The following is a 24,866-nucleotide window of genomic DNA, read 5'->3' on the forward strand; positions in this document are numbered from 1 at the left end:
AAGAGGAAGGGGAGTCAGTTTTTCTTTTTGAGACAGCCTTTCTACATAGGTCTAGGTGTCCTGAAACTATGTAGACCAGGCTGGCCTTTAACTCAGAGATCCACAAACCTCTGCCTCTTCAGTTTTAGGATTAAAGGCCATTTGCCACCACACCCTGCTTTGTTTACCTTTTTAAAATGTGTTCTTCTCCCCTCTCTTCCCCTCTTCATGTCAGTTCTCAAGTTTTACAAAAATTATTTTTATTTTGTTTTATGTGTATGTGTGTTTTTCCTGAATGTTTGTCTGTGTAACACTTGCGTGCTTGGTGTGTGCAGAGCCCAAAAGAGGGCATTGGATCCGTTAGAACTGGATTTAGAGATGGTTGTGAGCCACCCTGTGGATGCCAAGACTAGAACTCAGGTCCTCTGGATGGGCAGCAAATGCTCTAACCACTGAATGATCTCTCTAGCTCCCCCCCCCCCCCATCAGTTCTTAAAGGACACTAATCCTAAGAATCAAAGCCCCACATCTTATTACATCTTAAACCGTGATTACTTCCTTGGAGGCCCTAACCTCCAAATAGAGCCCATTAGAACAGGAAGTTAGGGCTTCAACATCTGAATTGGAGGATGTGGCAAACACTGTCTACCACTGAGAGGATTGGAGACGCCAAGGACAAAAGCACTAGGTCGTTATGCTGTTTAAGCCTGGAAGACTTAAGCACACAGGTAAGCCCCCACCCCCACCCCCACCCCAGCTGGTGGTATTGTTTCATTTCCCAAACAGATGGTATTACTGAGAAAAAGAATGAGGATCGTTGGTTGACGTTGAGGAAAAATTGTTAAGGTGGGTTTAAGATGTGTGAAGGTGAGATGTGTGAGGGAGGCAGCGTGGAAATGTCCAGGGACAAGGTGTCTTCATGCGTGCTTGGGTAGACCTCTCCTGGGTTGGAGGACCAGGAAAAGGAACTCGTGTACTGAGCAGCACGGACAGGCAGAAGCAGGGTAACAGGGGAAGAGTTCCAAGGACTGGCGATGGGAAGAAGCCTGACCTGGAGACACCCAAACACCCCATTACTGACAGGCCTCTAATCCCAGCATTGGGAGGCGACGTCAATGGGACCCCCAAGATCAAGGTCATCGTCCACTATAGAACAAGTGGAGACCAACCTGAGATATATGACAGTCTAAAAAAGTTAAAACCAAAACAACAAATAAATCAAAACAGGTCAAGTAAGCAAACAAAAAAATACTTCAAATCTTGTTAAAGATCACATTGCTTCATCCAAACCCAGGGGATATAACCTAGGAATACTTTTAGTTTAATAATTTATATTTTTTTTCATGGTTCACATCCTCAATCTTAACAGTTTTGTCTGAACACATCCCCACTTTTATTGCATTCAAAGTCGTATTTTAGCTAATAAATGAAAGAATCTTCCGGAAGGTGCCCTAACAAGCACTCTGTATTTAGCTGTGAATTTAACCTCTGTAACTCCAGCTGCAGAATGAAGTGATTTATGACAGGGAAAAAGTGTTGGCTAGGGAAGGAAATGCTTGTTTGGCCTACTTTATGTAGAATGATGGCTCTCACGTGGTTCCCCAAGGAAGGGGGTCCATCCCAAGGAGGATCCTGGGGACTTTTTATGGGGGCTCTCTGTGATCCAGGCCAGGAAGGTCTGCTGTGAAGTTCCTGCCTGCTGTGGACAAAGAGACTCGTCTCTAACTCTTTTTATGACAGCTAAGATTGCCAGCAAATAAAAGCAAACTCCGTAAGTAATGAGAGAGACACGGTGGGGGAGGGGAGGAAGAAAGGTCTCTCCATGCTAACTCTTAATATGAACCAAGAATGTAATGGGGCAGGGAACCTGAGCGTGCTGCTGAGCAGGTGGAACACTGACAGAGGCTCCATTTGTCTACTCCAAATTCAAGAGCAGGTGACAGAACACAGGAGAATAGTGTGGTGGCGCATGTGCCTCCCCCGGCCTGAGGCAGTAACCTCACTGGAGGAAACAACAGACTGCGTCTTTTAAAAGAATTTAAAACTCAATCTGAGAAAGCAATGCGTAAAAAAGGCCACTTTATTTATCTCCTGTGTTTTTTTGCTGTTCTGTTTTTTTTTTTTTTTTTGGAAGATAAGCTTGTATTTTATGTTTATGTACAGAAAACTTAGCAGTGAGTGTACATTTAACCCAGTTTAGTGGCGAGTTCTTTGGCCTTTGCTTTTTCCAGTTTGGCATTTCGAGCCACAGATTTAGGACCCAGGACATTGCCTCCCCAGTGGCGGCGTATCTCATCATATATCTGTCCTTGTAATTGGTCCTAATAGCTTCCACCAGCTTAGCCAGAGCACCCTTGTCTTCCGAGTTAACCTGTGTGAAAGCAACAGTGGAGAATGTCTTCCTGTGGACCAGCCGCCCCAGCCTGGCCTTTCCCTTGATGATGCAGTAGGGGACCCCCATCTTCCCACACAGTGCAGGCAGGAAGACCACCAGCTTAGTGGGGTCTGCATCGTGGGCGATCACCACCAGCTGAGCCTTCTTGTTCTCCACCAAGGTGGTGACTGTATTGACTCCTGCTCGAAAGACAGGAGGCCTCTTAATTGGGACATCCCCCCCCCCCCCTTGCCAGCAGCTTTCTTCTCGGCACGGGCCAGGGGCCTGTAACAGTCTTTGCTTCTCCTGTTTTGTCTCTGACCTGTACTTGTGAGCAAGCTTAAGCAGCTGGGTAGCTGTTTGCCGGTCCAGGGCCTGGATGAACTGGTTAATGGCAGGAGGTACTTTGAGATGATTATAGAGGATGGCCCTTTGCCGCTGCAGCCGGATGTAACGAGGCCATTCGACGAAGCGGGCGAGATCTCTTTTGGGCTGCATGTCCTGCCCAATGCCGAAGTTCTTAGGCCTCTTCTCAAGCAAAGGATTCACCACCTTTTTGGCCTCCTGTTTCTTCACGACGGCGGGGGTCCGGGCTACCTTCCTTCCTCTTGGCCTTCTTTCCTTTGGGGATCTTGCTCTGCTAGAGAAAAGAGCTGCTGTTCTGGTTTTTGATACATAGCCCAGGCTGGCCTCTAACTTGTGTAGCCATAGCTGACCCTGTACTCCTATTCTTCTCCTATCTTCTGAGTGATACGAATACAGGTGTTCGTCTCATCCCGTGTGTTTATTTGGCAGTACTGGGGTCTCATGCATGCTACATAAGCACTTTATCCTTGAGCTCAAGCCAGCAGTCCCTGTGATCCAACTTTCTTTTGGGCTACCAGCTCACAAATAACGACTTGGAGACTTATTATTAATTATGAAAGTTCTGCCTTAGCTTAGGTTTGTCCCACTAGCTCTCATAACTTAAATTAACCTGCTTTTATTAATCTACATTTTACCATGTGGCTTTTTTACCTTTCTTTCATCCTGTATGTCCCACTCTCTCCATGATTCCTTGGCATCTCCTTCACACCTCCATTATCTCCTCCTCCTTTCTCTCTCTGCACAGAATCCCTCCTATATCTCCTGCATAGCTATTGGAAGTTCAGCTCTTTATTAAACCAATCACAGCTATACATCTTCACACAATGTAGAAATACCCCACAACAACCAGGGTATGGATTTAACTCTAACTAACCTGGAAGTTGCTCATTATCTGTATCAGGCTGGCCTCCAACTCAAGCGAGATCTTCCGAGTGCTGGTTAAAGGTGTAAAGCCACCACCTGGGCCCTTCTGGTACTTCCAATAATGTCTACTTGATAAAGTCAAAGGTGCACAAAAAGACCCCCTGAGAGACTTCTCTGACAAAGATGAGCACTAAGGATTTCCTGGGCTTTTTTTTTTTTTTTTTTTCTCTCTGCCTGGAAGAAAATACCCAGTAATACCTCTCTATATAAAACAACACATTCACAGCCAATAATGGCCCATACCTTTAATCCCAGCACTTGGGAGGTAGAGGCAGATGGATCTCTGTGAGTTCGAGGCCAGCCAGGCCCACAGAGTGAGTTCCAGGACAGCCAGAGCTATACAGAGAAACCCTGTCTCAACAAAAACAAACTAACAACATATTTGTCAGTTCTACCCTTGCTTAAGCTGTATTGCCTCAAGTATTTTAATAGAACAGAAAAAAGCATGCAGAAAAATTGGAAAATACGTATTGCGAAAATTGTAAGAACTGAAAGCTAATAGATAAGGACATTTCCTCCCCTTGAATTCATTGCCTTTGGGCTAAATTGCATCTAGCAGATAGGAGGGATGAATGTTGTAGAACAACAACAACAACAAAAAAAAACCAAAAAACAAAAAACAAAAAACAACAACAACAAAAAAACTCCCAGGAATCAGAGTTCCACAATTACATCATCTACTATGGAAAAGGATCTGAGTTTTTTCTCCTTTCCTGCACCTCATGACTAGGTGAGCACCCAAGAACAGGGTTTGTCATCAAAAGTGTAATGCACTTTTTACTGATTCTCCATGAAGTATGGGTTCTAGCAGTACAGACCCTGGGACTGTGAGACTGTGGAAAGCAGGAGGTGAATTCAGAGTGTGTACAGGTGCTGAGGAGAAAAGAAACACTCACAGAAGGAAACACTTCAGTTTCTGTTTAAGACAGGGCTGTTCTGGGACCTTCTAAGCCTCAGAAGGCAACGGAATGTCAATGACTCTTGGTTCAAATGCTCAGCAAGCCAGGAGTCTTAAGGCATCAGGAGAGCCTATCAGGGTTTACACAAGTGCCCCTGCGCTCTCTCACGTGTGTGTGTGTGTGTGTGTGTGTGTGTGTGTGTGTGTGTGTTAGAGAAATAGAAAGTGGGATTTGCTGTATATCAGTAGTCTTAATATGAAAAAGTGTTGCTGTCACTCATAGGAGATTTCAATGACAATTCAATTATGCCAATCTGTCCCTAACTGTAAAAGAGGCTATATCTCCTGATTCAGAGAACCACAGAAAGTAAGTTTACCAGCTACTTACTTCACTTTCTAATTTATTGTCTGAGTTAGTAGTATATTCTAGGATCATGACAAGTAAACCAACATATAAACTTATCCTTACAGTCTCACAATGTACTTGAAACAAAGAACAAAGTTTTGTTTTTTTTTGTTTTTGTTTTTGTTTTTTTTTTTTTTTTTTTTTTTTTTGTGGAAGTCCATGAGACTGGCATTTTGTGCCTCAAGCTACCTTGGGGGTATGTATAGGGGTCATCTAGGTGAGTAGATATCAAGGAGGGTAGCCAGATCTTATCCTATGAAAGGTGTGCCTAGGAAGCTGCTGAGCCTTGGTAAAAAGCCCTTCAGTCAGCACGTGAGAAGGCTGTGTGCCAGCATCTCTCTCTGGACCATCCTGATCATCCTCACAGGGGCATGAGGGTGGTTTTCCTGAAGCAGTTGGGCAGTGGCTTGCTTCTTGTGACAGGACCTCTTGCCCTCAACCGAGTTCCTTTGAGAAGAACACACCAGAAGTTTGTCACTACCACCTCTACAAAAGTTGAGATCAGCAAAGTTAAATTCCCCAAACACCTGACTGATGCTTAGTTCAAGAAGCAGCAGTGCAAGCCCAGGGCACCAGGAGAAACACGAGATGACAGCGCAGTGCAAAGCTGATCAGAAAACCGTGGACTCGCAGACTTTGCCGAAGATCAGAGCTCAGCTCAGATCTGCAGTCTCAGGTTCTCTGGTGAACGGTATGTATTCTCACAAACCAGTTTTCTAAATAGCTAATAACTGAATTAAACAGCTTCATGAATTAAAAACAACAACAAAACAAGCAAGCAAACAAAAAGATGGATCATCATGAATTTGGGACCAGCCTGGGCTACATTGTGAGTTCCAGGCCAGCCTGAGCTACAGGGTGAATGACTCTACTTATAAAAGCAAAATAACAGATGTAGCAGGCTTTCTTTCGGGTCACCAACTGGCTCCCAAATCATGACACAGAGACATCTTATTAGTTATGAATTCTCGGCTTTCTAAGTTAGCTTAGCCTGTTTCTCTTCACCTACATTTTGTCTTGGGGCTATTTAACCTGTCTTTCTCTCATGTCCATAATTTATATCTGACTGGAGGCTGCTTGGCTAGCCCTGGGGGTTTCCCTCTTTTATGCTCTCTCCTTCTTTTCTTTCCTGAGCCTAGACTCATCCTCCTATTTATTCTTTCTGTCTGCTAGCCTTGCCTATCCCTCTATTTCTTAGCTATTGGCTGTTCAGCTTTTTCTTAAACTATTCAGGTGCCTTAGGCAAGCACCTGAAGCAAAGGCAACACATCTTTACATAGTTAAAGTAATATTCCACAACAACCCAGAAAGACAAAACACCCCCCAAAAGTCAGTGTACCCTGAACATACATAATATGGTTCTCCTGTTAGTATTTCTAATACAGTTTAACAATTCTAACAATTTCTACAGGTTTTGTTTTGCTTTGTTTGTATGTTTGGGTACGTGGGTTGGGGTGAGGCATAAACATGAAGGTCAGAGGACAACTTTCAGGATTTGGTTCTCTCCAAGAGACTAGTGTCATTGTTCATAAGATGGAAAAGATACATGTAGAACAGAGTTCCTAATCTCCACAATTGCCTGGGTGAACATGGCATTTTCCAATACTGTTGTTCATTTGAGTCCTTCTTTTTGGACAGTTTGAAGTCTTCTGTTGCCTGTGTTTTGTTTGTTTGTTGTTTGTTTTGTTTGTTTGTTTGTTTGTTTGGGAGACAGGGTTTCTCTGTGTAGCTTTGGAGTATGTCCTGGAACTCACTCTATAGCCCAGACTGATCTGACTACCTCTGTCTCGGTGAGTGCTGGGATTAAAGGCATGCACCACTCTTCTCTGTGTTTTAGCAGAAGGAATGCACTAGTACTGATCAAGAAATCTAGTTTCTCATGTTGATTCTTCCTCCGCCTCTTTATGTATTTATGTATTTATGTATTTATTTATTTATTTATTTATTTATTTGAGAGAGGCCTCATGGTGTCTTGAGAGTTCAAGGTCACCTTTGAGGTATAAAGCTATGTAGCCAGGTCTTCCTGCCTCCATCTCCCAAATGCTGGGATGACAATTGTTTGACAACATATGTAGTTTATGTCATGCCAGAAACTAAATGGAGGGCTTCCTACACGGGTAGGCAAGTACTCTATCAATTGAGCTACACTCCTAACCTCTGTTATAATTCATGTGTGTGTGTGTGTTACAGGAGATCAAATCCAGAGCCTCACAAAGTATTCTCTACTGAGCTACATCTAGTTCCTCTTTAAGAAGTTCAGATAACTTTTTCTTCCATTCCCATCATCCTTAAGGAAGATCCTTTCTATCATTTCAGACTTTATGACAGAGAATCAGTAAGCCACAGCACTGAGCCACCAGGCCCAGCTTTAGAAGATGTTATCTATCTATATGGCTATCTAACTATCTGTCTATCTATCTGTCTGTCTATCTATCTATTCGTTTTTGTTACTGTGAAGAGAGAAAAATACCTAATAATGTTCAGGATCTTTGTGGATAGGGTATGGAAGTACCACATAGGACAAGGTCACATAGGACAAGCCCTAAGGCAAGCTCTAACTACCTTTCCTCTAGGATACAGAACCCAACACCAGTATCCACTGTTAGCACTTTCATCTCACACAGCGTGGGATGTCCCAGTCAGAGTTACTATGAAGAAATAAATGAACAGTCAACACTTTCACAGAGGAGAGGAGTAGGCAGAGTTGTTTCTTTGTAGATGCTCTGATCTTATGTACATAACATCCTGAAGAATTTATAACAACAACAAAAGCCTCTGAGAATAAGCATATAACTTCAATGAAGTGGTAAAATACAGAATAAATATGGAAATACCAGATATTGGTATTTTAGTCATTATTTAAAAACCTTTGTAAGAGACACTTAACCCTATCATTTTTTAAATTCTTTCCAAACCTTCCCACAATGGTGGCTTTAGGAGAGAGAGAGAGAGAGAGAGAGAGGCTTATCTTTAGCAAGAATAACATGCCTGCCTGGCAAAGCAGGGCTACCATCAGCTGAACATGTCATGAACACAGACATTCAGGACAATGGGGAAGGAAGATGGAGAGGAAGGAAGGCCTCATGTGCTATGGGCCTGCCTTTTACCACAGGCTGAGGAAATAATCATTAAGGAGACAGACAGCACACAGGAGAAGATGGATGCTAATAGTTCAGAAACAAAAGAGGATCTCACTTCAGAGGACTTAACTTCAGATATCTTTTTGGGAAAGGGAAAAGGTGGATTATTTACTAAAAACATTTTTTTTACAATAAAACAACAATTGGGAATTAGGAAAATGAGAACCATGTTAGAGTAGACAAGGATCTTTAGTGGAGGTTGTGACCACAGCAAAGTTAGTTAGCAACTATGGAGCATTTTGAACATTTGCTGTGACCATGGGCAGCTTCTAGATTAAGCACTTTAATTTAGTATCTCATTTAATGTTCCTAATAACCCCATGAAATAGCTAATGACTTCTTAGTTTATTAGGTAAATAAAACCAGTGAATTTTCTGAAGAAGTCTAGCTAAAAGACAAAGTAAAATAAAAAATGGGACATGGTTGTGTATGCCTATAATTTCCTCCAGGCCGACTCCAGAAGATGAGGGGTTCAAGGACATTCTCAGGGGATACGTGGAGTCTGAGGCCACAGTGGTTGAGATTCTAATCAATGGTTCTTAACCTGTGGGTTGAGACCCCTTTGTGGAGTCAAGAACCCTTTTGTAGGGCTCACTTAAGACCATTGGAAAACACAAATATTTACATTATGATTTATAACAGTAGCAAAATTACAGTAATGAAATAGCAATGAAATTGTATGGCTGGGACTCTCCACAACACAAGGAACTGTATTAAAGGGATGCAGTTCACACTTAGTGGTTAAGAACCATTGCACTAGCTATATAAAAACAAAGGCCTGGTAAGATAAAGATTTACCAAGCCCACAGTGTTGGTTAAAAGGGCCCCCAAGTCCATAAATCAATAGTAAAGATTGAGAAGACCTCATTCTTGCTTTCTTTGGGCTATTGTAAAAATGAAGTATAGTGTACCTCATAAAGTCCTGCCTAATTTTAGTAATTGGTTAGTAATCTCTCCCTCCCCCCACTCCCCAGCATGATCAGTTCAAAACGAAAATAATTCAGGGCTGGCGATATGACTCAGAGGGTAAGAACCTTGCCTGCTCTTTCATAGGACCTGGGTTTGATCCCCAGAACTCACATGGTGGCTCACAATAGTCCTCTTCTGGCCTACTTGGGCACCTGACAAGTACTTGGTATACAGACATACATACAGGCAAAACACCCATTCATATAAAATGAAATAATAATAATTATTAAAAAAACAAAAACACTCACAGAGGCATATAAATAATTATAAATACAAGCAAGTCACATGAACTCTCTTGACTCAAGGGAGATATGTAGCATTTCTCGAGACAGGGTTTCTCTGTGGCTGTGGAGCCTGTCCTGAAACTAGCTCTTGTAGACCAGGCTGGTCTCGAACTCACAGAGATCCACCTGCCTCTGCCTCCCGAGTGCTCGGATTAAAGGTGTGTGCCACCATCGCCTGGCTTGTAGTCTTATAACTACGTGGTCATTTGATGACTTCTTTGTTATAGTGGCTAGGATGAAAATGAGGCTTGTATATTATCTCATATGGCACTGAAACAGCTGCTTCTGCACCTTGAGAAATTTGCGGAGAGGTAGTATAGCTTAGCCATACAGTTGTAACTGCCTAAAGCCCTTTCACTGTAGTCTGAGTCTTACTCCACCTCCCAGTTTCCCTCTTCTTCCTCATCCCCTTCCTCTCCTCATTGCTCCCTCCTATTCCTCATCTTAGTCTTCCTCTTCCTCCTTCTCTGCCTCATCCTCATCCTCCTCTTCCTTTTCCTCCTCCTCTGAAATATGACATTGGAGACTGAACCCAGGACCTTGTATAGGCCAGGCATTTGCTCTATCACTGAGTTACACTGTACCTCTGCTTTCTTTGTTACTTTGAATTCATTTTTTCAAAACAAGTGTTTGTAGTTAATATTTCCTATTGCCTTGCTGACTGTTGTCATTTGAGGAAGCAACTTGCTATGACCATTATGAAGCTGTTTATACAATTACAATAGGTAATATATGATTCTGTTTATCCCTACTCTGTCTCAGTGAGTGCAATACAGTTGATCTTAAACTACTGCATAGCTAATTAAGCACAATCCCTAAGCATTTGCTATTACTGAAGTGAACTTTCTTCCAGGGAAAATGTGATCTTCTACCTTCTGTCTCCAAACAGAATGCATTCTTCCCTCTATAAGAACCACACACAAAAGGTGTGGTTGAATTCCCTAGGACAGCACTTAGCAGCAGGTCTATTTGGTCTGTGATTCCTGAAGGACCAGGAGAGAAAAGAGCAAGGAAATCAGAAGGGCAGAGAAGAAGAAAGAAGAAAGGAAAGGACAGACAGAGGAGAGAGTGAGTCAGCTAACACAGTTAGCTCCCTGAGAGATGATTGCTGTGGGTACATGTGGCTCAAAATCGGTGGCCCCAGGGAAACTAGAATAGTTTACCATACTCCAACCTCCCAGTGAGTATGTCACACCACCTCTGAGGAAGGTTTGGACTGAAGGGCTTCAATGGCTGCCATTTGTGCCTTGCCCCTCTGTACTAATCACATGGTCACATGAGTATAAAGGGAGAGAGACATTTTGCCAGGTGTCATTGTCAGAATCCTTAAACCAAGCCTGGCATGACAGTATACATTTTTTTGTTGGTGTGCTTTTTTCAAGACAGGGTCTTTCTGTGTAGCTTTGGAGCCTGTGCTGGCCTCTAACTCACGGTGATCCACCTGCCTCAGCCTCCCGAGTGCTGGGATTAGAGCCATACACCATTACTACCCACCTATTTTTTAAATTAATTAATTAATTTAAAAGGTGGAATCACTTGTAGCTGAGAATGACCTTGAACTTCTGATCCTCCCCCTGCCAACTCTAGACTTACAGGTGTGGACCATTGTACCTGATTTTGTGTGACACTGGCTGGGGATGGAACTTGGAGGATGTTAGATTAATATTCTGCCTATTAAACCACATCTCCCAGCATTTATCCTGTGTGTGTGTGTGTGTGTGTGTGTGTGTGGTGTGTTCATATGTTTATTTAAAAAGAACAGCATACTGTGCCAATGAGAAGTGAGGTACCATTTTGGGTTTCAATCCTTTTCTGTTTCAGACAATGGAAGAATTGTTTGAGATTTCATACTTGAAATTTTGGAATCTGTATTCTTTTTGTTTGTTTGTTTGTTTGTTTATAGCCAGGAGTTAGTGGTACATGCATGCCTTTAGTCCCAACACTCAGGAGGGAGAGGCAGATGGATCTCTGTGAATTTGAGGCTGTCCTGGTCCACAGAGTGAGTTTCAAGACAGCCAGAGCTATACACTAAAAACCTGTCTCAGAAAACAATAAATACAAAATAAATACACATTTATTTCTTTTAAATGCTGACTGCAGTTTCCCCTTCCCCCTCTCCTCCCCCCCCCTCCTGCTAGCACATATCTTTTAAAAATACATGACATGTGGTCTCTACAAAGAGATGGATGGTGCCCTGGCTAACTTTATGTCAACCCAAGACACAAACTGAAGTCATCTGAAAGAAGGGAATCTCAGTTAAGAAAATGCCACCATTAGATCCAGCTTTAGACAAGACTGTAAGGCATTTTCTTAATTAGTGGTTGCTGTGGGAGCCCAGCCCATTGTGGGCAGTGCCATTCCTGGGCTGGTAGCCCTGGGTTCTGTAAGAAAGCATGCTGAGCAAGCCATGAGGTGCAGCCTAGTTCCTGCTTCCAGGTTCCTGTCCTGTTTGAGTTCTTATCCTGATTTCCTTCAGTGATGTGGAAGTGTAAGCCAAACAAACCCTTTCCTTTCCAGGTTGTGGGTCATGGTGTTTCATCACAGCAACTAAGAGCAACAGCCGCCTTTTAAAACACAGTATTGAACAGCCTGGCACAGACTCGCCTAGAAGCTAAGAGGATGAGGACTTCTGAGATTCTTCACAAGCTGTCTTTCTAAGGGGTATTTCATACATGGACAGCAAGGAAAAACTCTAAGGTTACATGATCCTTTGCACCTAGTAAGATCTTTATCCTTTCTTCCTTGAGACAGGAGTAAATATTTTCAAAGGCTTGGTAATCTTTTTTGATCTGCTTTAATCATTCTTTTTTTTTTTTTTTTTTTTTATCGCAGGGTCTCACTATGTAGTCCTGGCGATTCTTGCAACTCACTTTGTAGGCCAGGCTAGCCTTGAATTCAGTCAAGTTATTTGCTCAGCCTCCAAAAGGGTTGGAATTGCCAGTGTGTTCCAACAGGGAGGATTGGCATTGTTTTACACTGTAAGGGTTAAATGGAGAACTGGGTATTATTTAGGAGCTAGAAACTACATAGGGATTGATTCGACCTACAAATTGTAGTATTTTCCATAAGCAGCGGTATGGAATTGTCACTACTGACTTTTCGTGACTTTTAACGCAGATATTTGAGACCAGGGGAAAGAGCTTATCTGCGGGAGGGTCCATTTCTCCTAAAAAGAGACTTCTTAAGATCATCATAATTAAACAAAGAGGAGAATGTGCCAGACAGGGGTGAGTGGGGGTGTTTCCTCTTTGTGGTTGATTGTGATGCCTTCAAGATTCCTATCCTAAAACGCGGCTTTTGAACATCCAAGAGGCCAGTGACAGTTCCAGGATACCGCGCAGTTGTCTTCAGCAGGTGAGGGGCTCAGCGGACCCCTAATATATGGCCGTGTGCTTCCAGGATCCTATGCACCATGGTGTGAGCCGAATCTTGGCGGGACCTGCGCGGGCATGCGCCCCGCCCCTAGTGAGCCCGGGGCCTCCCTTTCACAGCTGCCGGAGCCACCGCCCTTGGCCTTCGCGGATCCTTTATCTCTTTCCTACTTTTTTTTTTTTTTTTTCTTTTCCGGTAGACGCCTCTACTTCACGTAGTTTCCCTGACATTCCAGACTCAGCAGGGTCCCCAACTTCAGAAACTGCTCTTAAGAGCGCTGCTTGCCTTTTGCAGAGGACTGCCCAGGCACGCGAGTGTAGTCCAGTGGAGGACCGACCTTGGAGAGGGCATCTCTCTGATCCTGGGATGCTATTGTCCGGTTTTCTTTTGACCAGGGAACCTTGTGCGCTAACTCTAGGGGAAGTTGATTATAAAGTTTCCTAGAGCTAATCCAGTGGGCTTTGGAGAGGGAAACACCAGACCCTCTGCAGACCCCGGGAGGCCAGGGGAAAAAAAAATCAACCTCGCATCGGAGTTGTCTTTGTTCTGCCCTGGGGAAGAGACCTGGCCAGCACTGCTAGGGTGATTGCAGGGACCCACACTCTTGACGTTCCAGACCGAGTAAGGGTCCCTTAGTACCTACCCTTCACGTCCTCCATTCTAGCCAGGAGCACTCCTAAAACCCCCTTTCACTCCATCTCTCCACCCTCAAATTTAAGCCCACGGAGATCCCATGTCTGGACTTGGGGAAAGAAAGAGTAAATGAGAAAGTGTACCGTGGTGGGGATGTCAGCAGAAGGTTTTATATTTGCTTTGGAATGTTTGGGTGTTTTTTTTTTTTTTTTTTTAAACCCCCTTTACCCTAAAGACTGACTCTTTATAAAGGCCGCCCTCCCTCTACTTTCTCCCACCTTCCTGCTGTTTTCTTCAGTTCTGGAGAGATCTAGAAAGAAAATTGGCGCTGCTTTGAGTTCCTTAGCGAGTCAGTCTTGTAGAGATGAGAGTCGAATGTTGAAGGTTTGTAAAGATGTCCCTTACCCGTAATGGAAGTGATGGACAATTTGCAGAAGACTTGAAGGTAGAGAGACATCCCAGATACTGAAGATTCCTGGCTTGCCCTGGACCAGAGGTTGGGGGAGGGGATGCAGGGCTAGAACACACCAGTTGCAGAGGGTAGAAGATGGGGAGTTAGAAGAAGGGGAGGGGGGCCCTGTAGCTGTGAAGGAAAGGCAATGGGGAGGGATGCCAGGCCTGGGAGTGGAGGGAGCCCTGTTAGACTGAGAGTCTTGTAAATGTAGTTGGAGATGAAAGGAAGTTACATGGAGTTTGCGAGGGTGGTCCCAGTGCAGGAACTCGCGCATCTTGACAGACATAGTGTCTGCAGCAACAGGTAGCTTACAACGGCTGGGTATAGGCCCCTGTGGAACACTTATTGGCTTCTGCCATGCAAATTTGAGGGCTTTTCTCTGGAGTCCTATGTGGGCACTGTTAGGGGAGGGACAGGAGAGTTTTCCATCACTTGGAGCGCCTTTGAATTCTTCCTGCCGGTTGGGTTGAAGAAGGTAAATAGGAGTGGAGGATTGTGGATGGAGAGGCTCCTCTGAACCCCACCTCTGATTGAGCGTCTTATCTTAAGAGGTTGACTTGTATCCTTCCCATTATGTCTCTTGAGATGCTGAGAAACGGCAGAAACTCATTGCAAAGTGGATGTCTCTCCCTGATTGGCAGGGAAAGTGCAAACAAAGAGGTGCATCTCCCGGAAACAATGAGTTTGGAGATTTCCCCCGGGCGTGAGAGCGCAGACTGAAGACTGGGTGTTCAAAGGGTGTGTGGGAAGGGACCTGGACCCGCATCTCCAGGGCAAAGTTTTCCTGGAGGTGGAAGGAGAAAGGGTCGGGACTGAGTAGCTGGTGCTTGGGGACAGAGCTGGCCGAGCTAAGCACCAAGACTAGGAGCCGGGCGGGAGATGCGGAGAGAGGGAGGGGGCGGGGAGGGAGGGGAGGGAGAGAGGAGGAAGGGGTGAGAGGGAGAAACCTGCCGCGGCTCTCCGCCTCTTTGTCTGCTCTGGGACTTGGAACAAAAGGGGGAACTCTGATGAACTCCTTCTCCCGCTCCCTGGACGCCAGGGTATCTCTCTCTCGCAACTTTGTCAACGCGACTTTCTCCGCTGTCAGGCTGCGCAAAAGTGTCCCAGCGCCTTGCAGGCTGCAACAATGGAAACAATGTCCCTTCAAAGTGCGACGAAGTGGGGGAGAAGGTGAGTGACTTGTCCTGTTTACCCCGTTCCCTTCAGGTCGCCAGGCTCCCAGCCCTTCCGAGGGCAAAGTCGTAGATCCAGTAGCCAAGTTTGACTGTTTCTTTCTTTTTTCTTTTCTTTTTTATTGTATCCCTTTTCCTGGTTCCCTTTCTTTTGTTCTTTAAGGCTCTTGTACAGATTGTTTTATTTGTTTATTTGGACCGCGTTCATCTCATTTACTTCTCTGGGGGGTCGTGGTGAAGGGCTGGGGAGAAGGGCATCTAAATGGGCACTGCCTCGCTTTCCCCCAGTTGTATGTAGGCTGGAAGAAAACATTCTAATAAGGATAGAAGCTAGATTAGGCTCACCCGCACCCGAGCCCGGACTTTGGTCACGAAAAAGGAAGGGATGCAGAGGTGGGGGGTCATTTCCTCACGCGTTTTCAAACTTCACTGTCTGTGGAGCGCTCTGGAGGCATGAAGCTTGCAACAATGGAATGCAGAAGGGATTTGGGTGCTAAGGGGGTTCCTGTAAATTGATAGGAGCCCTGGAAGTTTTCTTGGGGGCTAGGGTCCGGTGGAGGAAGCTACAGGTTCCAGTCTGTCAAGAGTTGCGCAGATGAAGCGGATGGGGCCTGGACCATCAGTTAAGAGTCCGCTCCCTTCACTTCTCTGGTCTGGTTCAGTTTCATGACCCACCCAGAATGACCTCCGAATCCATCTCTTCGGTGGCGGAGACAACACCCCCCCCCCCATTTAAGTGAGTTTGAATAGAAAAGGGACCACGAGCCTGCAGAGCTTCTCTGACCTAGCCCTCCGCCCCGCCTTTTGTGTTTTAACCTTTTGTTTCTATCGGCCACACCCGCCAAAAAGAGCGGCGGCTCTTCATTTCTGCTCTGCGGGGGAAGCTGCGCAGTTCCCTCCAGTTAGTGGTGAAGGGTAGTTTCCTAACTTTGTTTCCCAAGTCCCCTAACTTCGAAAGCTTCTGGGTTGGTTCTTGCTTAATAAGTCAACATCTTCGCTTTATTTGAAATTTCTTTTGCTGCTTTTCTCCTTCGTTTCAAAATTAATTTACCTCTACCAGTCACTCTCGAACATAAAAAAGATAACTTAGAGATCTAAGTTGGGGTTTGTCCAAAGGACAATTGTTGGCTTTATCTGTCGGATGTCTTCAAATACGACGCTGTCTTGATTCTGCAACACAAAACCAGGCCCATCATCTTCAGGTATGTTTTGTGGGACCAGTCCAAATACCAATGTAATTTATCAGCTTCTTCACTGCCTCCCGTGTTCCCAATTGCTGGAGGTGCTCTTCAAGCTCTTGGAACCACTCCACAAAACTGAAACACAGAACCCAGCCCACGGCTGGTAACTCCAGCAAGCATCCAAAGACAGCGGTAACTTCTGAAAGTGACCACTCTGCAAGGTGCCAGAGTGGTGGATCTCTGAAATTTCAAGTCAAAGACTTTAATAAATTAAGATGATGACAGCTATTCTTTCAGGAAGGGAGATTATAGACTGGCCTGGGAACTAACCTTAATAAATTCTAATCATATAGGTGTCATTACCAGCGCCTCCAAGTGTCATGCCATGCTTAGCCGGAATACTTTCCACTGATCTGCCTTTGAATTGTTCTTATTGGATATATACTTATCAGCCAGTGGCATGAAGATGTCCCGACTTCAGCAAGTTAGCTCCGAACAAAATGCCACCAATTTCTTCCTTTGGAGTTTCTTCTGTTACATGGTTGAGATTTTGGACAACACTTTCCTTTTGTGGATTATTGCAGTTTCATGACTGGGAATTCTCCACTTACAGAAGGTATGTTTTTCTTAGACAACCATAAGCACTTCACTTTGGGCCTCATACTTACTGGACTGGTAAACTGTCTCCTTGTTTTGAGTTGTTGCCTGACCAAGTAATTTACGACTTCGTGTTTCCTTCACAGTCTTGGGGACTGTTTTGTAGATCTTTTCTCTGGTAGAACAATGATTTGGGTGTGTGTGAGATAAAAGTTTATTGATTTTACAATGTGTCTGTCAATATCTGCACATATAATGAATGTTGATTTATGCAGATTTATGTATATTTTATGTCAGTAATGGGTGCAATATGTTCAACAGTTCATACCTTGTTTTATTTGTGGCTGATTTTCTCCTTAAATGCTGGAGTGGATAATCTATTTTAACAGAACTTATATGGCTTGCATTACATTATTATTATTATTATTATTATTATTATTATTATTTGTATCTTGACAGTTCATTTTGATAAGCAAAATCCACAAGTGGTTCCAAATAGATGAATTACTAATGGCAGGGTGTCGATACAATTTCTCTTAGAATGGAAGATTTAGCCATATTTAGCCATGCAATAATTCAAGGGCATGTTATTTTGTTTAACCTTCATGGCAGACTACCAAGACTTTATATTCTTTTTAAAATTTTAAAATTCTTTTTAATTTCTATTCATTTCTGGGAATGCAACTAAAAATTCTCATCTTCTCAATGATAGCAGATAGGCTTACTTTTGGATATAGTATTTCCTGCTCTGTTGAAGTGGTGGTTTGTTCTGGAAACTCAGAATTTGGTCAAAAAATTAGTTGGCAATAACTTTATCCCTCTATGAGTGAAACAGTGATTTTTAGGTTTGTGTGTAAAACCCACACTTCTTTTTATATCTACAAAATGAAGGTTTAACCAAACCCATGAAATCCTTCATCTTGGTGCAGTGCTTTGTCAATTCGTCATGAAACTTAGATACATCGTTTGTTGTGAAGTTTTGGGGCCTCATTCTCATTACTGTGTTTCAGTGCTGCAGAATCTGCTTCCAGAAAGGTGTGCTAGAGTGCTCTGTCAGGGTTCCCTACGTTTAACCAGAAGTTTATAGGCCAACACTTTTCTGAACACAGAAATGACAGTGTCACTCCTAAGAAGAGTATTACCCCTCTGAAGTGACTCGATTGGAGTCACTCAATGTTGGGTTCAAAGGTGTAGACTCAGGCTTTGGAATGAGTCCCAGCCCAGGCAATTACTCCCTGTGACATCTTGCCCAGGTTGCTTGATTTCCTCTGGTCCTCCTTAGTTTTGTCATTTGTAAAGTAAGCTTAACACCTGTCCCGTAGAAGTGTTGTGAGAAGCATACATGTAGAGCTGGGGATGTCGCTCTGCTCCATTGTGGAGTTCTTGCCTGTCATGCCTGAGACCCTGGGTTCAATTGCTAGCACTACAAACCACAACAGAAACCCAAGAGCACATATATCTGAACAAACCATAACATGGGGCTAAGAATTAATAAACTTAATTAACAGTACTCTTTTTGGCTTCTGCAATGAATTAGTGATGTTTGAATGCCTCAAACTTTCTTAACTGGCTTACAAAATACAAGCCATGTCCCACAGAACTAGTCACTAAAATAATCCAAATTAATTTGGAAGGAAGTGTGTGCATGCTTGAGCATGCCTTTCTCTGAGAACATATTCCATCCACTTCTGTTGTCCAATCACTTACAGATTAATTTGCTTCAGCAAACATCGGTTGAGCACTGCTATTAGCCAGGCTGCTGCTGAGGAGCCAAACTTCACCCTAAAATAAGTGGCTGTTCTTTCCCAGATAGAATGTCCCTCAGCTGAGATGATAGTGACTTCCAGAATTAATTTACTCAGATTTTCACCTTTGTTTTTACATTTGTTTGTTTATATGTTTGTTTTGTGGGTTGGGGCCTGGTGTGTGTGTGTGTGTGTGTGTGTGTGTGTGTGTGTGTGTTGGTCAGGAGCCTGCTTAGTGATAAGTCAGTGCATTTAGGGGATGAGTCATCCTACCTGCCTAGTCTGAAAGCTGTTACTGATGGTCTTTGGTATCGATTTAAAATTTGAAGTGTGTGAGGACTAGTAACTCGGTTCACACAGTGCTTGCCTCACACTATGTGAATCCAGATCAGTGATACATGCCTGTAACTGCAACACTCACCTGGAGCATCTGAAGTTCAAGGTCATCTTTCGTTATCAATTTGAGTTTGAGGCCAGCCCAAGCTACATGAGATCCTGCCTCAAAAAAAAAAAAAAAAAAAAAAAAAGCCATGTGGTGGTAGTGGTGGCAGCCCAGTGGCACACACCCTTAATCCCAGCACTCGGGAGGCAGAGGCAGGTGGATCTCTGTGAGTTGGAGGACAGCCTGGTCTACAGAGTGAGCTCCAGGACAGCTAGGGCTGCACAGAGAAACCCTGTCTCACCACCCCCCCATTTCCCCCAGAGTAGTTATTCAATAATCGGCTAAAACATGAAAGTAATGGCTTCCTGGGTTATCCACCTGGAAATGAAGAAGTGCCACCCCTCCATTCACTGCGGTCTTTACTCAGTGGTCTTTCTTTACCGAGGAACTCAGGGTGTGTGGAAACTGTGATCACTACAACAGGGGTTCTCTCTAAAACGAAGCCGAACATCTAGGACTTTGTTTTCTAGCTCTGGGCCTCAGGAGGGTGTGGCTTTACCTGGAGGGAGATTACTGTCCTTTTTTTTATCCTTCGGGAAGTTTTGGATAGAAATACCAAGGTATGGCTTCTTTTCATTGCAATTTACTCGAAGATGTTGCCTAGGAACAATAATATTAAGATAGGATAGGACAGAATATGAAATATGAATATTAAAGTGGAAAAATGTCTCCCAAAATGTATCCAAAGCTGTCATAAACATTCGTTTAGTCAACTACCCATCAGCCACTAATAGCTGGAAACAATGTCATAAAGTTTCTCTGAAAGTTGGTCATTGAAATTATTACCAGGCTTATTTAAAGTAGCTGGGGCTTTACACTCTTGGGATTTAGCATGGCCAGGACTGCATCTGCTTCAGTTGGGACAGTCCCCCAGGCTGTTCCCAATAAACTCCTGTAGGAAGCAAGTCTGTTCACCTGTCCTGTCCACAAATGGTGACTTTAAAGACCTCACAAGTAATGAAGAGCATTTGCTCAACTTTGATTTTAAAGTCTGAGAGGTCAGTATCTGAGCCCTGAGCTGAGCCTGAGCTGGGCCTAAAGCAGAGCTCTGAACTGGGCCATTCAGTGGGCCTTGAGCTGAGCCCTGAGTTGAGCCCTGAGCTGAGCTCTGCTTATTTATTTGCTCAAAGTTTCTCTAGCACCTGCTTGTATCCCCAAACTTACTTTGATTTCTTCATAAAAATTGTTTTTAAAAATTACATTTACTTATTTATGGTGTGTAGATGTGTGTGTATGCCAAAACAGCTTGTAGAGTTGGTTCTTTCCTTCCACAATGCAAGTACCAGATACCAACTCAGATTACCAGACTTGGCAGTAGGTGCCTTTACCCTCTGGATCATCTTCCTGGTCCTGATTTCTTCTTTCTGGTCTCAAGTCTGCTGAGTTTTTAATGGAACTTTATTTTTTTTTAAGACTTATTTTAATCTTTGTGTGTTTGTACATTCTCTAATATGTGCTTGTGCCATGTGCTGTGATGTCATGCATGCCTGAGGGGACCAGACAAGGATGTCAGAAAACTGGACCCCTTGGAGGAAGAGTTTTAGGTGGTTTAATCCCTCACCCATGTTGGTGCTCTGAACCAGATTTGGGATCTCTGTAAGAAGAGTGAGCTTTCCTAACCACTGTGCCATCTCTTCAGCACCAGTTTTACTGGCCTTTCTAATGCCATCCATCTCTAAAAACTTAGATGGCATTCCTGCCTATTGTTTAGACTAGGAATTAATCCTAGTACCTGGTGCTTTCTGGGCTGAAAGCACCCTCAGTCATCTGTCCATTATTGTCTAAGATAGAGATGTACAGAGGTATATCATGAATCTAGGACGCCTACACTGTTCTATCCTTTCCTCCCTCGTGCCTTCTTTTAACTACTATTGTGAGTGCACTCTGTGGGCCAAGTGATGCTACACGCTTTCAGGACATAGACACGAAGACCATCAGTAAAAGCCTGAAGCTTTTACTAGTGGAGGTAAAATATAAATTCAAACAAGGAAGTCACTATTGAAAAAAATGGGACGGGAAGGGAGAAGGGGATGAGAGCGGAGAGGTTGCTGTTCTCTATAGTCTGTCTGGTCAGGCATGGCCTTATCAGGAAGGTAACCTTGAGGGAAGATAGGAAGGGAGGAAAGGAAAGAACTCCTCCTATCTGGGTGGAGAGCATCCCGGCTGAGACAGGGACAAGAGCCTGAGTTTTCAAGGCAAAGCCAGGGGAGGATGGAGGGCACACATGAGACAGTAGTGAGATGAGCTATGGGAGGAAACAGGAATGTGGGCAGATAGCAAGGGGCCTTGAAGGACAGTCAGAGTGGTACAGTTTATATATCTATATATACACCAAGGGACAGGATGCCACTGAAGACTTTCAGACAGCAGATGACCTGACATAACTAAAGCCACCACAGAGTGACTCTGGTTGACTTAGCCAGAGCTAAGATGTGCAAGATAGAACCAGGGACAGCCCTGGAAGCTACTGTACTTATGCCACTGCCATGATGGTGGCTGGGACAGTAAGGTAGAAAGAGCCTATGGGGTTGGGGTGGGTAAGAGCCAAATCCTTGGTTAGAGCTAAGATTGGAGGGTTTTCCTGGTAGAGTAGATGGGAAATGGAGAAAGAAAGGGGATGCATAAGAATCTAAGACTTTCAGACTGAGCCCAAGAGGAGAAGGGAAGCCTTTCATCAAGATGAGGGTGAACTTGCAGGAAGGGTGACCAGTACCTCAGCTAGAAGACATAAGAATCTAGGTGTGTGTGTGTGTGTGTGTGTGTGTGTGTGTGTGCTTGCGCGTGTGCGTGTGTGCCTGTGTGTGCCCACTCACACCCATGCCTGCATAGAGGCCAGAAGAGGACATCTTGTACCCTGCTCTATCACCTTCAACCTTACTCTTTTAAGACAGGGTCCCTCACTGAACCTAGAGCTACACACAGCCATGCCTGTTTTTTTTACATGGGTTCTGGGGATTTGAACTCAGATTCTCATACTTAAATAACAAGCACTGTCACCGCAGTGAGTCATATTCCAAGCCCAAGATGCAGAGATACCTTTAAAGCAACTAAGCAGTCTAAGAGACAAGTCATGTTTTCAAGATAGTCATCTAGAAATATAGATGTATAAGTTGGGAGAAATTAGTGCTATTGTCATGGGTAGATGAGTTCAAGGGAATGAGTGTGGACAGCATAGGCATTGAGGCACTGAATTGTATGACCCCCACATTTAGAAGCAGGGAAGCTGATGGACAAAGACCATTTCTTTTCAGTGGTTTGTCCTGTTACACACACAGCTTTACAACGTCAAGGACTGGTGAGATGGCTCTGTTGGCAAAGTACTTAGGACCTGACTGTGATCCCCAGATCTCACATGAAACAAACTGGGTGTGGTGTGTCCTGGTAATCCCAGCAGAGGTAGAGACAGGCAGATCTCTGGGGCTGGTTGGCCAGCCAACCTGGCCTACTTGGTAAATTCTAGGAAAAACAAAGCAGAAACCTAAGATGGACACTCAGAATTGACCTCTGGCCTACAGACACCTACACACCCCCACATGCAATATATATGTATGTGTGCGTGTCTGTGTTATGAATCCTAAAATTTGTCACTTCCATCTGCCTGATGTAGGACAAGCTTTTGATCCCAGCACACAGGATGCAGACAAGTGATTGGAAGTTCAAGGCCAGCTTGGTCTACGTAGTGAATTGCAAGCCAGCCAGGGACACACAGTGAGACAGTCTTAAAATAGACAATGGACTTTCACATCTATTATCTCAGTGGAGACTCTTAGTAGCCACAGTGGGATAGCATAGTAATGCTCCTGTCTTACCTTGTAGAAGAAGAAATTAAGCCTGAGAAATAAAATGGCTTTTCCAAAGTCACCCAAGTATAATATAGGGCTATTGTTTAACTTCAGATTAGTGCCATTCACAAAAGAGTACATAATAGTAATGAAACTAAGTTCCAACCGTGTGGGACAAGAGGCATAACTGCAGTGTACACACAGCACAGGAATCAGAGCAGAGGAGGGGCAATCACTGCTTTTTGTTATTATACACACTGTCTCTTTCTGGATAGCCTAGGAGGGCCTTGAACTCATGATCCTTTTGCTTGGTCTCCTGCTTTTGTTTTTGTTTTGTGGTGTTGTGCAGTAACCCAGGGTCTCACCCATAGTAGGCAAACACTCTACTTTTTGCCCGCACCTCCAGGCCTTAGAACATGCGTGGCTTTTGGGCATGTTTTCAGAGGAAAAAAGACTAGTTTAAGTTAGGTGGGATGAGACAACAGCTGTGATACCTGGATGATGTGGGGGTTTGGGAGCTGCTCTGTTCAGGCGGAAGTGGATAGGAGGTAGAGTGAATGACACTGTGTGACAGACCCTTCCTGGGAGAGATAACATATGTGTCTGTTCACTCCAGAAAAGGAGTCCACAAAAGACCAAAGTAGCAAATGAATCAGAGTCCAGTTTGGTGAACTATTGAGTCGTCCCCCCCCACCCCCCGGGGTTACTAGCAGGAGTACGGATGAGGGATAATTCAAAAGCACCCTGGTTGTCAGAAAAGCCACCCCAACATGGTGTGGACTCAGACTAAGGAAAGCTGCAAGTATGGCGCTCTCTCTGCCTCTTGTGGGCAGTTCCACAGTCCTCACATCCCTTTCTGGCTGCAGTTTGGCTGTTGGGACTCCATTTGCAGCAACTGTTTATTCTCCAGAGCAAATGTTTCAAGTTGGAGGGAATGTTGCAATTTCGAGCTACTTCAAACTTAGACAAACTTTTTGAGATTTTTATTTTGGGGTGGGTGGGTGTGTGTGTGTGTGTGTGTGTGTGTGTGTGTGTGTGTGTGTTTGTGTATGAAGGTACGTGTGTGCATGTGCCTGTGGAGATTAGAGAACAAACTTGGAATGTTTTTCATCCTTCTTGTGTTGTTTTGTTTTGAGTAGTCTCACTGGCCTTGGATTCTGGGATAGGCATGGCTGTTTGGCCAACCACACCATGGACTTGCTGGTCTCTTTCCAGTGCTGCTATCACAATGGCCCCTTGTAAATTTTTTTGTTTGTGGGGGAGGTGTTCTGAGTGTGGAACTCAGGTCCTTATGTTACAAGGCAGGGGCTTTACCATCCTGTGAGCCATCTCCCCAGATCTGTTTCTTTGTTTCAGGTGGGGTCTACCGCAGGACAGGCTGGACTTGATCTTGTGACCCTTCTGAGTGCTGGCATCACAGGATTATGCCACCATGCAGATCAAAATTGAATTTGAACAGAGTGATTATGATGTAACATCATGGACAGTATTGTTATATACATATATATCCAAAGATACATGTTTTAAAAGTTCTACTTTTTTTTTTCTTGTCATTCATTGGAGCTTTGTCTGAGTAACCCCCTGTCACCTATGCTATGAGTTCAGTATTTGGGTTTCTACTTGCTGGGAAGCTTTTGGGATCCAGTAAGAAACATCCCAATTTATCTTACAAAGCAAAGATTTGCTGGGTGTAGTGGGATGTGCAAGTAATCCCAGCTTTTCGAAGCTGAGTCAGGAGGACAGTAATTTGAAAGCAGTCTGGTTTACGTACAGAGATCTTGGCTTAAGAGAGAATTTTATTTTTATTTTGTTATGTGTTTGTTTTTCCTCACTGAAGGAATTCCGAGTAGGGCTGTTCCAGGGAGCCTAATGGGGTTGCTTTGTATTGCCTTGGCTGCCTGAGATAGGAAGAATGACCTTCAATACATATGATATGCACATATTTGTGTTTTTTGTTTTTTTGAGACAAAGTTTCTCTCTGAAATAGTCCTGGCTGTCCTGGAACTTGCTTTGTAGACCAGGCTGGCCTTGAACTCAATGAGATACGCCTACCTCTGCCTTCCAAGTGCTGGGATTAAAGGCATGTGCCACCACTGCCTGTTGAATTGTTTCCAATTTTTAACTATCTCAAATAGTACCACAGTGAAC

The 24,866-nt window shown here is 44.0% G+C and overlaps 1 pseudogene; it reads right to left on the minus strand.

The window, feature by feature from the left end:
- Nucleotides 1-2,137: 2,137 nt before the first annotated feature.
- LOC127229102 (60S ribosomal protein L7a-like) lies at nucleotides 2,138-15,376 on the minus strand (annotated as a pseudogene).
- Nucleotides 15,377-24,866: the final 9,490 nt, after the last annotated feature.

This window comes from Phodopus roborovskii, unplaced genomic scaffold (genome assembly GCF_943737965.1).
Source record: "Phodopus roborovskii unplaced genomic scaffold, PHOROB, whole genome shotgun sequence".
Taxonomy (NCBI): domain Eukaryota; kingdom Metazoa; phylum Chordata; class Mammalia; order Rodentia; family Cricetidae; genus Phodopus; species Phodopus roborovskii.